Genomic DNA, 12,312 nt, shown 5'->3' with positions numbered 1-12,312 from the left:
TTATATAATCTACATTATTCATAACTTGGCATTTTTATATTGATTACAGTTTTTAAAATCTCCGATGGTGATTTTATGGTGATCTTTGCTCGTTTTAAGCTGACTTTCACAGTCTGGTGAATAAAACAAAAATGCTTAGGAATTTTCACAACTGAAAGTTAGGCATGGGAGTCTACCTAAGTTGGAAGTTAAGTTACAATTATACAAATATGTGTACAGTTTTTACCTCTTTATTGTGAAGCTTCATTTTAAATAAGACATTAACCCACTCCGAGGAGTATCATGAGGTGCATCATTGTGTTAAGGCAAATAGAAGATTTTTACAGAATATGCTTGAACTTTCTCCTAATTGTTAAGCTAAAGTCAAAATTGGCACTGCCATTATTGAAACAATTTATGTTATTTGATGACAGAAGCATCAGTAGCTAAAAACCAAAATGCCAATATTCCAATGATGTTACTGTCTAGGAGAGGGAAGGGTGGTGCAAATTTTAGTGGAAATAGAAGATTTGAATTTTACACCTATTTAAGTTTCTGCCTAAATTCTGGAAGCCGACATTTCTGCTTGTCACCACTAAATCCATAGTGCCATGATTTAGGGGTGCATTTTAGGGTTTGAAATAATCTAAATGTCAGCTTGTGGACACAACACTAACCTCGTGCAACTGAAACCCGACCAAGACAACTGAGGAAGCATACTAAGGGAGCTGCTTTGTGGCTGTCAGTTATTAACATGTGCATCAGTTCCTTTCACCTGATGGTAGCAGTTCTTTTGTCATCCCTTTAAGCATATCCACTCTCTATAATTTCAGTCATTGTCATCTAAAACCTGTTCTCTAGCAAGTTTTAAACTGATTCTACAAGTTCTCTATTTCGTCCCATACTTTCCAGTATTTGTTTTAAGATGGTACATCTTTAAATTTGATAAAATCTTTATGTGCTTTCTCCACATCAACTCTATCCACTCATCTTTGCATGCATTTTGCTTCTGTTCATCTTAGCAACCAATTAGCATTTGTCCTACCTAACGATGCTTTAATAAACTGGTTTCAAGAATTCCAAAGATTCAGTCAAATTAAGGTAATTTGATCTGTATTCCTCTCTCCAGTGGATTACCTTTATCTTTAATTTTTCCCCTTTCACCTTTGACATTTCTAACCCGGGACAGAGCTATGTGCTCTATCTTTGCATTTCACGATTTTATACACCTCTTATTAGGTCTTCTGTCAGCCTCTGATACACCACAGAAAATATCAAACTTTATCCAACCTCTCCTTATGATTCTCTAATTCCTAGCAGCATTCCGGTGAACCTCTTTTGAATCCTCTCCAAAGGCTTCAAATCTTTTCTGTAATTGAGCAGCCAGAAAGGCACACAGTATTCTGATAGATAGATAGATAGATAGATAGATAGATACTTTATTCATCCCCATGGGGTAATTCAACTTTTTTTCCAATGTCCCATACACTTGTTGTAGCAAAACTAATTACATACAATACTTAACTCAGTAAAAAATATGATATGCATCTAAATCACTATCTCAGAAAGCATTAATAATAGCTTTGAAAAAGTTCTTAAGTCCTGGCGGTAGAATTGTAAAGCCTAATGGCATTGGGGAGTATTGACCTCTTCATCCTGTCTGAGGAGCATTGCATCGATAGTAACCTGTCGCTGAAACTGCTTCTCTGTCTCTGGATGGTGCTATGTAGAGGATGTTCAGGGTTTTCCATAATTGACCGTAGCCTACTCAGCGCCCTTCGCTCAGCTACCGATGTTAAACTCTCCAGTACTTTGCCCACGACAGAGCCCGCCTTCCTTACCAGCTTATTAAGACGTGAGGCGTCCCTCTTCTTAATGCTTCCTCCCCAACACGCCACCACAAAGAAGAGGGCGCTCTCCACAACTGACCTATAGAACATCTTCAGCATCTCACTACAGACATTGAATGACGCCAACCTTCTAAGGAAGTACAGTCGACTCTGTGCCTTCCTGCACAAGGCATCTGTGTTGGCAGTCCAGTCTAGCTTCTCGTCTAACTGTACTCCCAGAATGCGTACTGTAGTTTTATATGGCCGCAATGTGATCTCTGACTATTACGCTTAATAGACCAATAGAACATTACAGCACAGAAACAGGCCTTTTGGCCCTTCTTGGCTGAGCCGAACCATTTTTCTGCCTAGTCCCACTGACCTGCACCTGGTCTATATCCCTCCATACACCTCTCATCCATGTACCTGTCCAAGTTTTTCTTAAATGTTAGAAGTGAGCCCGCATTTACCACTTCATCTGGCACAGGTAGCAATCCTGAGATTACCACCCTCAAGGTCCTGCTTTTTAACTTCCTACTAAGCTCTCTATACTCACTCTTCAGGACCTCCTCACTCTTTCTTCCTACGTCTTTGGTACCGATGTGTACCATGACATCTGGTTGCTCACCCTGTTATTTCAGAATGCTGTGCACACGATCAGAGACATCACTGACCCTGGCACCCGGGAGGCAACAAACCATCCGGGAGTCTCTGTCGCGACCACAGAACCTCCTGTCTGTACCTCTAACTATCAAGTCCCCTATCACTACCGCTCTCCTCTTCTTCCCCCCTCCCTTCTGCACTGCAGAACCAGACTCAGTGCCAGAGATCCGGCTGCCGCAGCTTGTCCCAGGTAAGTCATCCCCCCAACAGTATCCAAATTGGTATACTTGTTGTTGAGGGGAATGGCCACAGGGGAGCCCTGCTCTGCCTGCCCTTTCCCCTTCCCTCGCCTGACGGTAACCCAATTACCTGTGCACTGTTCCTTTGGTGTAACTGTCTCCCTGTAGCTACTATCTATAAATTCCTCATTCTCCCGAATGATCCGGAGGTCATCCAGCTCCTGCTCCAGTTCCCTAATGCAGTTTGTTTGGAGCTGCAGCTGAATGCAGTTCTTGCAGGTGTTGTTGTCTGGGACACCGGGGGTCTCCCTGACTTTCCACATCCTGCAAGAGGAGCATTTCAACATACTGCCTGGCATTCTCTCTAAACTTCATAGTTAAAAAAGAAATCAAATGAGAGAAAAACAACAACTTACCGGAACCTACCCTTGCCTCTGCCTGTTCATGTCGAAGCCCGTTGAGCCAAAGCCGTCCCACTCTGACTCAGTCCAGTCAGACGATGGCCACTGTATATGGCTGTCCTTTTTTTAAACCTTTGGCGCGCTACGTCACGCACCTTTGTAGTGTTACGTTCCCCAGTAACCGGGTAGTTTTCCAGCAAAGATAGATGGATCCACCGAAGCCTGATGCTACTATTTTCAAACGTTTTTATTTATAAAGGGGCACAAACGTATGGTTAATACAAAACATTCAGATCATATACGTCGTCACAACTCAATCTAAAGCACAGGTATAGTAATAATCAATCAGAAATAAGCTCTACAGTTGTCTAAGGGTAATGTAGATATATATTGTTTACTGGATATTTAAAAGTCTTTTTGCGGTCACTGCAGTTCCACCAGCCGCCGTCGGTTGTGGTGTCGCGTTGGTGCACTTTTGTTAGAAAGAGAGAGAGAATGAAACATTTACCCGACAGGTTTTCCAACCTGTAGGAGGTAGTCGGAAGTCTTGTTGGGGAATGGACTCTCATCTGTGGCTTCCCCTGTAGCTAGGCCGTTCTTCCATGGTGAGGTTGCTAATCCCAGGCAAGGGAAGGACACACACGAATCCCACCACCGGCTGTCGCTCTCTAAACACAGTCGCAGGAATTCTCGCGTATCTTCTGGTGCGTCTGGCGCCCCGCCTCGGCAGCCCACCTTTTATCTGGACTGGCAGGGTTGTAGATGTCCATCAGGGTAGGGGGGGCGAGGCAATCCTTCCCCCATCACCCATCTCGCATTGCCCTGAGATTTTGCACGTAGGCCAATTCCTTATCCCACAAAGGTGTCTCCCAAGACAATGGCTATGTCCGAGGCTTTTGTCTTGTTGAGCGACCAGCCCACTTTGCCCAAGGGCTTTACACGTGGTTTTCATGAGACAATAGTCAAAGCGTCGCTTTATTCTGCTTCCCTGGGGAACGTGGTCTTCAGCACGTCTCCCTCTCTCTCTTGGGTCATTTGACCCCCCCTTGACTAGGGCTCTTGCGAATCTCACAAAGGAAGGGGCTGGGGTCATAACAGTTGTCTAGCCTCTTTTCCCTGAACTGTTAAAAAAAATGGCTTCTCTCTGAGATGCCTTTACTTCTTCACTATACGCCTCTTGCTTTGAATTAATAGCCTGCCTAATGACGACAAGCATGTCTTGCACCTTCTTTACTACTCCATTCACTTATGTTGCTACAGGAAACCACATGGGCTACTCTCCAGTTCTGTGGGACCTCATCTGTGCCTCGAATAGACACAACAATCTTCATCTTGACCCCACCAATCTCATCACTTGACTGTCAGCAAACCAGGATAGATTCCATGAGGAATTTACCCATCTTAATCCGCTTACAGCCTCTGCGTCCAGATATAAATTGCTTTCTTTATCTTTTGACTGGTCTTACTCTCCCCGTTTGCCCTCTTGTTTTTATTCATGTATACATTGCCTTTGGATTTTCCTTAATCCTGCTAGCCAAGGATACTTCATGACCCCTTTTGATCTTCTTATTCACTGCTAGAGTTCTCTGCTTTCTTTATATTCCCTTATGTACTATCTGATTTCAATTTACTAAGCTTTACACTCACCCACTTTTTGACTAAATATTCAACATATCTCAGCATTCCAGGTTGTCAGACCTTGCCATCCTTGTCTTTTGTCTTTACTCTAATATACCAGTCTGAATTCTGATCAGCTGTTCTTTAAGCAATTTCAATGAGCCCGACGTAAGCTTTCCCAATAACAGCTGCTCCCAGCTACTCTTCTGTGATACTGCCTAACTAAGTTGTAATTTGCCTTCCTTTCATTTAGCAATTTCACCTGAGGATCAGTTTTATCCTTATCCAAACTCTTAGAAAACTTATGGAGTTATGATCACTATTCCCAAAATGCACTTCCACTGAAACGCATATCACCTAGCCAGGCTGTTTCTCAATACCAGTGTGGCCTTCAACTTTATTTGGACTTTCTATGTAATGTTTTGAGAACCCTCTTGGTGCACCTAACAGATTTTGCCCCATTAAAGCCTCTTATACTCAGGAAATTCTTGTCAATTTTGGGGGAAATTTCCAAGTCTCCCACTACAAAAACCCTATGGGTTTTACAACATTTTCACAATATGTCTTCAACAGTCTTGCCTATTGGCAGTCGGGAGGGAAATAGCATTTGCTCATCAGAGTGATTGCGCTCATCTTATTTTTGAGCTCTACCCTTTTTTCCTGAATGAATGAGTTCCCCCACCCCCCCCCCCCCCGCCCCCCAGGTACTGCAGCTGGCACATTCTTGCTGACTGGTAATGCATCATGCATCTCCTCTGCCTCGACCTCAATCACGCCTGAAACATCGATACCCTAGAACAGGGACTCTGAACCTTTTTCTATGCCATGGACTCCTACCATTAACTGAGGGGTTGATGGACCATTGGTTGGGAACCCCCGACCAAGAACGTGAAGTTACTGCTCTCACAACCAAGCCTCCCGTGAATGTTTTTCCTATTAGATCTACTTCCACCTTCCCCTCAATCCTTCCATCTGCTGAGTTGTTGTCCTGTTTCCCACACGACTCTGGTTTGCACCCGTTAAAGTATTGCTGATGCCGGCCGGCGGTCCCAAGATCAAATCTGGCCAGGTCCTTGTACGCTTCCCTCAATGGTTGGCTGGGAACTCAGCCTCGTAAAAAGAAAACAGAGAAAATGCTAAAGAAATAGCAAGGTTTCTGCTTGCTGTGCCTCAACGTGTGTGTGTGTGGGGGGAATAAAAACAGTTTAAGTGTAATATTTAGTGGAGAGATGTTAGTGATCAAAAAGGATGATTCTCCTAGAGACTGGGGGTGTGGTTCAGCTGCCACTTTCATTTCATCAGTCTTTGCCTAGAGGATGCTGCCAGAGTCTCAACAAAAGATGATCCTACTGAGATTCCAAACAGGCTAAAAATTCATAAAGAATGTTTATTATATTGCCTCCAAGACAAATAAAAGAGAACCAAAGAGCATACAAATCAAAAATAGTGACTTAATAAGACATTTTATAGATTTTATGTCTATTGACGATAGATAGATGGAAAGCAAGGTACTACTTCATAATTCTTAGGCTTCCAGGAAATAATATTAACTTGGGTGATAATCAGAAAGTGAAAAAAGAGCAAAAATGGAGAAGAAATGTACATAGGAAATTACTTTTCACCAAGATGAGAACCCTGAAGAGTCCAGCTGGCAGTAAGTTTGATATATCAAAATAGTTTATAATAGTTTATAATTGTCAGAATTATAGTTCATAATTGTGACTCTCTAACTGCTGATTATATGGTTATGCACTTTTTTTCTTAAATCATTTATCAATTCATCTGCAGGTTGCCTGAAATTTTACTTTGCAATCCAACATCTCCCAATGAAAAGAAATGCATATTAAGGGTTGCCTCAACAACACTTTACTCTTAGCTGAAGTTGGGCATCCAAAGAATTAGAAGTGCTTAATAATTAGTAACCCTCCAGATTTTCTACTGGAGAAACATTTTAAGTTCTGTGTACTGCTGAAATTTGAGATCTGTCATTGGAAAAAGTTTCATTCTTTATTCTTTTCTGAATTCCTTCTACAATGATTAAACCATCTTTACACTAAAACCCTGATCATTTCCTGAAGTGACACTTTTCAGTCCAGTTTCAGTTATCATTCATGTTTAGTAACTATTTTCAGCATGATCATTTGTGTGCAAACAGAATTCTTTCCTTACAATGATGGACAACTTTCTTGTGCATTTGTTCCTTGAAAGGAAACTAAACAAGAATGATAGAGAGAAAATACTGTAAATTGTCATCAATAAATGTGGAAATTACAAAAGTACCTTAGTCACACAAACTAAAATATTCTGCAACTCTGATGCCAGATACTGGAATAGAGAGTTGGGGATGGTAATGTACATGTTATATCATATACTTCCTCTATATTGAAAGTATTTCAATACTTATTGGCTTCTGGTATTTTGGTACCAAATGGAGATCTCAGTTTTCTTGAGAATGTCAATTTCTTTTAGTTTAACATGCCAAAATGTTCCTTTTCAGCAAAATGAACATTTTCATATTTCTGCCTTCGTGTATAAATTGGCTGAGAGTTCATCAGTTTTAAATTTTACTCCCTAATCAAGCTCCAATCTAAAGATCCAGTGTTATAAAAAAATCAAAAGGGCTCCACCAGGTCAGTCTGTCAACTGTCAGATTAACATCTAGGCATTAAAGAACAGAAATATCCTTCTCTCATCCCAAGGCTTGCAGAAGAAGGTATATAAACATTGGATTCTCCTACAAATAGCGCATTAATGGGAAATATAAAGTATTGGTTGTGCTATATATTACCTTGGATATATTTTTGTTTCTATGAAGCATTTTATTTTCAGGAACAGTAGATCTTCACCTATGATATTGTCCAGCTTTATGAATGTCTTTTGAATTGACAGGCAATAAAGGAGATGTCTTGCAGTTAATCAGTTAGTTCCTGTCTGATTGTTAAAACTGGGCCATGCTTGCTGAAAAAAATGAATATTTAGATCTGCAGTCAGTTTGGAACTTTGACATTTCATTAATTATGTGCCAAGTCTGGATTTGCTGACAGATTCCAAATGGTGAATCTGTTAAAACGCCCACAGCAATTCATGAACTTGCTAAGATTTCCCTGCACTAAAGATGTGGAGTTTGGTCAAGATTCTGTACCAAATTCTGACAGCCCATTGATTTACATGAAGATTTTACAGGAGTAAGAATATAATTTTTTTGTTATCCAAGTGTGTATTTTAAGTGTATTCTGGTGTAATTTTTTTATAATTCATTAAAACTGCAATTGAATGCTATTTTTAATTGGGGAAAATAACTTTCCAAAATCTTGACAGCTTTGAAAGATGGCAAATGTCTTTACATGGCTCTGTTTAAAGTCAAAACAGTGTGGAAGGCTAGGGGGTGGGGAGGGGTTGAGGGAAGGAAGGTGGCATTGCATTTTCTGACCCATCAGTGTGGCCAATCAGAACCAGGATTCGGCAACCACCAAATTCTGCTTCGTGGATCCAGACCGGAGAAGAATGAGGAAATGGGGAATGCGAACAGTAGAGATTGTAATGAATAAAATCCAGGTTAGTAATTTTATTACCAGCTGATATATGAAAATCTCTCGGCTCCCATCACTGAGATTTGAAATAAGCCTGTGATTCTGCACTCATTGGTACTGATCACACTGTGGCAACTCCTACATGAAGAGGTCAATACTCCCCAATGCCATTAGGCTTTACAATTCTACCGCCAGGACTTAAGAACTTTTTAAAAGCTATTATTAATGCTTTTTGAGATAGTGATTTAGATGCATATCATATTTTTTACTGAGTTAAGTATTGTATGTAATTAGTTTTGCTACAACAAGTGTATGGGACATTGGAAAAAAGTTGAATTTCCCCATGGGGATGAATAAAGTATCTATCTATCTATCTACCTGACAATAGAATGCTGAAAAGGTCTATTGCTATCCATTAGAATCGAACTAGTTAGAGAACGATAAGGATAACCACTCTCATTACTTGAAATGATTGTAAGAACTGCCTAACCTTGGCAAAGAATTAATTTGCCTAATCACTACTTGTGTTATAATGCAATGCAATAACATTGCTTTGCTGTTTCTCGGCAATATTACAGACTCCGTTCAGAAAAAAAGAAACAGATGCTTGTTTGAAAGGGATGTTTGATGTTTTGGGTTGAGGTCCTGCTCTGGGACTCAGGGTGTAGAGGGGAAATGGCCAGTGCGGAGTGGTGAGGCAGGGGGTTGGCAAGCAGTAGACAACCAGCTGAGGAGGGAGATGGAGCCAGGTGGGGGAAGGGAGAGGAAGGATAGAATTTGGAGATGGGTAGGATAATAAGGAGAGAATGTGGGAAAATGTGCAGATGGAAGCAGGTGAAGGAGGTAATAACAGGCTATAAGCTTAGAAGAGTAAACACCAAAAGCTGCAGCTGCTGTAATTTGATAAGGGAGGAAGGTCACAAGACAGAGGAGCAAAATTGGGTCTTTTGGCCCATCGAGTCTGCTCTTCCATTCAATCACGGCTAATTCTTTTTTCCCCTCAGTCCTGCTCCCCAGCCTTCTCCCTGTCACCTGTGATGCCTTGGCCAATCAAAAACCTGTCCTTCTCCACCTTAAATACACCCAATGACCTGGCCTTCACAACTGCTTGTGGTAACATATTCCACAAAATCATCGCCTTCTGGATAAAGAAATTTCTGCACATCTCCCTTTTAAATGGACACCCCTCTATCCTGAGGCTGTGCCCTCTTGTCCTAGACTCCCCCACCATGGGAAACATCCTTTCTGCATCTACTCTATCTAGGCCTTTTAAAATTCCAGAGGTTTCAATGAGATGATAACCATGATAACCTCAAGCACCATTCTCTGGAAGGTTAATATGAAGTCAGGCAACCCAGCAAGTTTATGTCGACTTGAATCTGGGATTGGTGGGAAGGGAAAACATGAGAGAGCTTTCAGGACCAATCACATTGCAAATTCTTCAATATTGTTTAACTTTGAACTTTATGTACAAGTTTTATTTGTATTTGAAAGCTTTCAGTAATTTTAAGTAAATTAATTGATTATTCCTGTATGGATATGAAATTGATCATCTGATTACGCAGCATTCAAACCTGGCCTCTGCTCGGAATTCATTAGTCTGCTCAATAATCTCATCAGGTTGGTGCACTGTTCCCTAAGCATGCTTAAATTATGTGCTCAAACATCCAGAATGAAACTTGCAACTATAACCAAGAGCATTGCTTACTGTGACTAAATAATACTAGGTGAAATTCCATCGTGCCTTTTACAGGAAACTAGGAACATACGAACATACAATGTGAAATAAACGTGTACTTGCCAGCACTGTCCATGTGAAAAGATTAAATGAGAACAAAATTCTCTAAGTATATTTGACTAACAAATGTCTTGGGGAACCAAATCATTATGATGAATTGGCAGATAATCTTACCGAGTGCATGCTGCACATTCCACTTACAGTAATGCCTCTGTTATCCATAACTGGAGAAGACTGATTGAGCTACAGCACAGAATAGGCCCTTCCATCCCTTCGAGCCATGTTGCCCAGCAATCTCCAATTTAATCCTAGCCTAATCATAGGACAACTTACAATGACCAATTAACCTACCAACTGGAACATCTTTGCATGGTGGGAGGAAACTAGATTACCTGGAGGAAACCCACTCGGTCACAGGGAGAGCACATTACAGTTTGCAGCAGTGGAAATTGAACCTGGGTTGCTTGTACTGTAAAGCATTGTGCTAACCTCTACACCACTGTGCCACCCTGTGACATGAGATTAACATAAATGAGTTCTTGATGTATGTGAGTGCAAGGCTGGAGTTTATAATAAGGGAAGCAATTTCACAGAAATGTACAAGATTCACGGAGGGATCAACAAAGTATCAAAAGGTTGTTTTGTAATGCTGCACAAGCAGAAACTAGGGGCCAAAACTTTAGGGTAATACTTTACTTAACATTGAGATGAATAACATAGGTTCCAGGGTTGTGAATTTGTGGAATTCTTTTCTCAAGAAGTCTGGAAGTTCTGCCAATGAATATATTCAAGACTAAGACTGACAAATTTAGAAGAATATTGGAATTATCATGAAAATGAATGAGGTACTAGACTTGGTGCATGGCGGATAAGGCTTGAAAGGTCAAATTACTTCTTGTAGTGGTGCCTTCAACCTTGGCTGAATGCTTGTAATTTTGCCCATTACATTGAGAACGTTTTTATTAAACTAAGTTGTCTCCACAAATGATTACAGCACACAGCATGCTTGTGTTGTTTTTTTTCTGATAATATGAAATAAGAAAAAATAAGAGCTGGAGTTTCTAGGTCTTAAATGCTGTTTACAAAGTTTAACAAATGTGTAAATCCATTTTTAGTAATTAGGATACTGTATGTTATGTACAATAGGCAGAGCAATAGCAGGAAGGCAGAACAAGAGATGTCTGTGGTCATTTCCTCCCAAAATATATAAAAGAGGTTGGTGGAAATGGCTCATCGGAGAAGACAGCAGTAGCCAGATTCATGGCACCATGGGTGGCTCTGTTGCACAGGAGGGCAGGAAAAAGAGTCTTTGAATACTAAAGAAATAAAAGAAGGCATCAAGCTAAAAGCTCGTGAGTGCAAAGTTGCCAAGAGTAGTGGGAAACTGGAAGATTGGGAAAATTTTAAAAAGCAGAAAAGAATCAGTAAGCAAGTAATAAGGAAAGGGAAGATAGATTAAGACCACTGGCATATGTCATGAAATCTGTTGTTTTGTGGCAGCAGAGCATTGCAATACATAAAAATAAAAATTATTTATTACAAAAATATATTAAAATTAGTGCAAAAAGAGAAGAGAAAAATACTGAGGTAACTTTCATAGATTGATTTCATAGATAGATTCCCACAGAGGGGAAGAAGCTGTTCTTGAAATGTTGAGTGTGTCTTTAGGCTCTTGTACCACCACCTTGGCAGTAGCAATGAGAAGAGGACGTGTCCTTGGTGATGGGTGTTCTTAATAATGGATGCTGCCTTTTTGAGGCATCACCTCTTGAAGGTATCCTGGATGCTGGGGAGGCTAGTGCCCATGATTGAGCTGACTGAGTTTACAATATTCTGTAGCTTTTTCCAGTCCTGTGCAGTGGCCCCTCCATACCAGAATACTCTACATTGTACATCTGTGGAAATTTGTGAGTGTCTTTGACATCTCAATTCTTCCCAAACTCCTGATGAAATATAGCTGCCGTCATGCCTTCTTTGTAACTGCATCAATATGTTGAGCCGAGGATAGATCCTCAGAGATTTTGACACACAGGAACATAACTGCTCACCCTTTCCACTTCTGATGTTTCAATGAGGATTGGTGTGTGTTCCCTTGACATCCCCTTCTTGAAGTCCACAATCAAGTTCTTAATCTTACTGACATTGAGTACAAGGTTGTTGCTGCAATACCACTAAATCAACTGATCTATCTTATTCCTGAATGGCTCTTCATCATTATCTGAAGTTCTGCCAATATATGTAATGACCTGGGAAAGGTTTCCCTGCTAATGTAATGGTTTCTCTGTAGCACAGTGTTTGGGTTATGACTAGAGATAACAGGAGCTTCGGAATGTGCGCTGGCCAATGAGGGGAGATGTTTTTCTTTCTTGTGTCCCC

At 40.7% G+C, this 12,312-nt stretch overlaps 1 protein-coding gene across 4 annotated transcripts in view; it reads left to right on the top strand.

Moving 5' to 3' along the window:
* The window catches only part of LOC140733532 (kelch-like protein 29), a 431,638-nt gene that overhangs the window by 190,734 nt on the left and 228,592 nt on the right, over positions 1 to 12,312 (top strand). The window lies entirely within an intron of this gene.

This window comes from Hemitrygon akajei, chromosome 9 (assembly GCF_048418815.1).
Source record: "Hemitrygon akajei chromosome 9, sHemAka1.3, whole genome shotgun sequence".
NCBI lineage: Eukaryota > Metazoa > Chordata > Chondrichthyes > Myliobatiformes > Dasyatidae > Hemitrygon > Hemitrygon akajei.
Note: the sequence above shows the minus strand (reverse complement) of the source record. Positions and strands in the feature narration are given on the sequence as shown.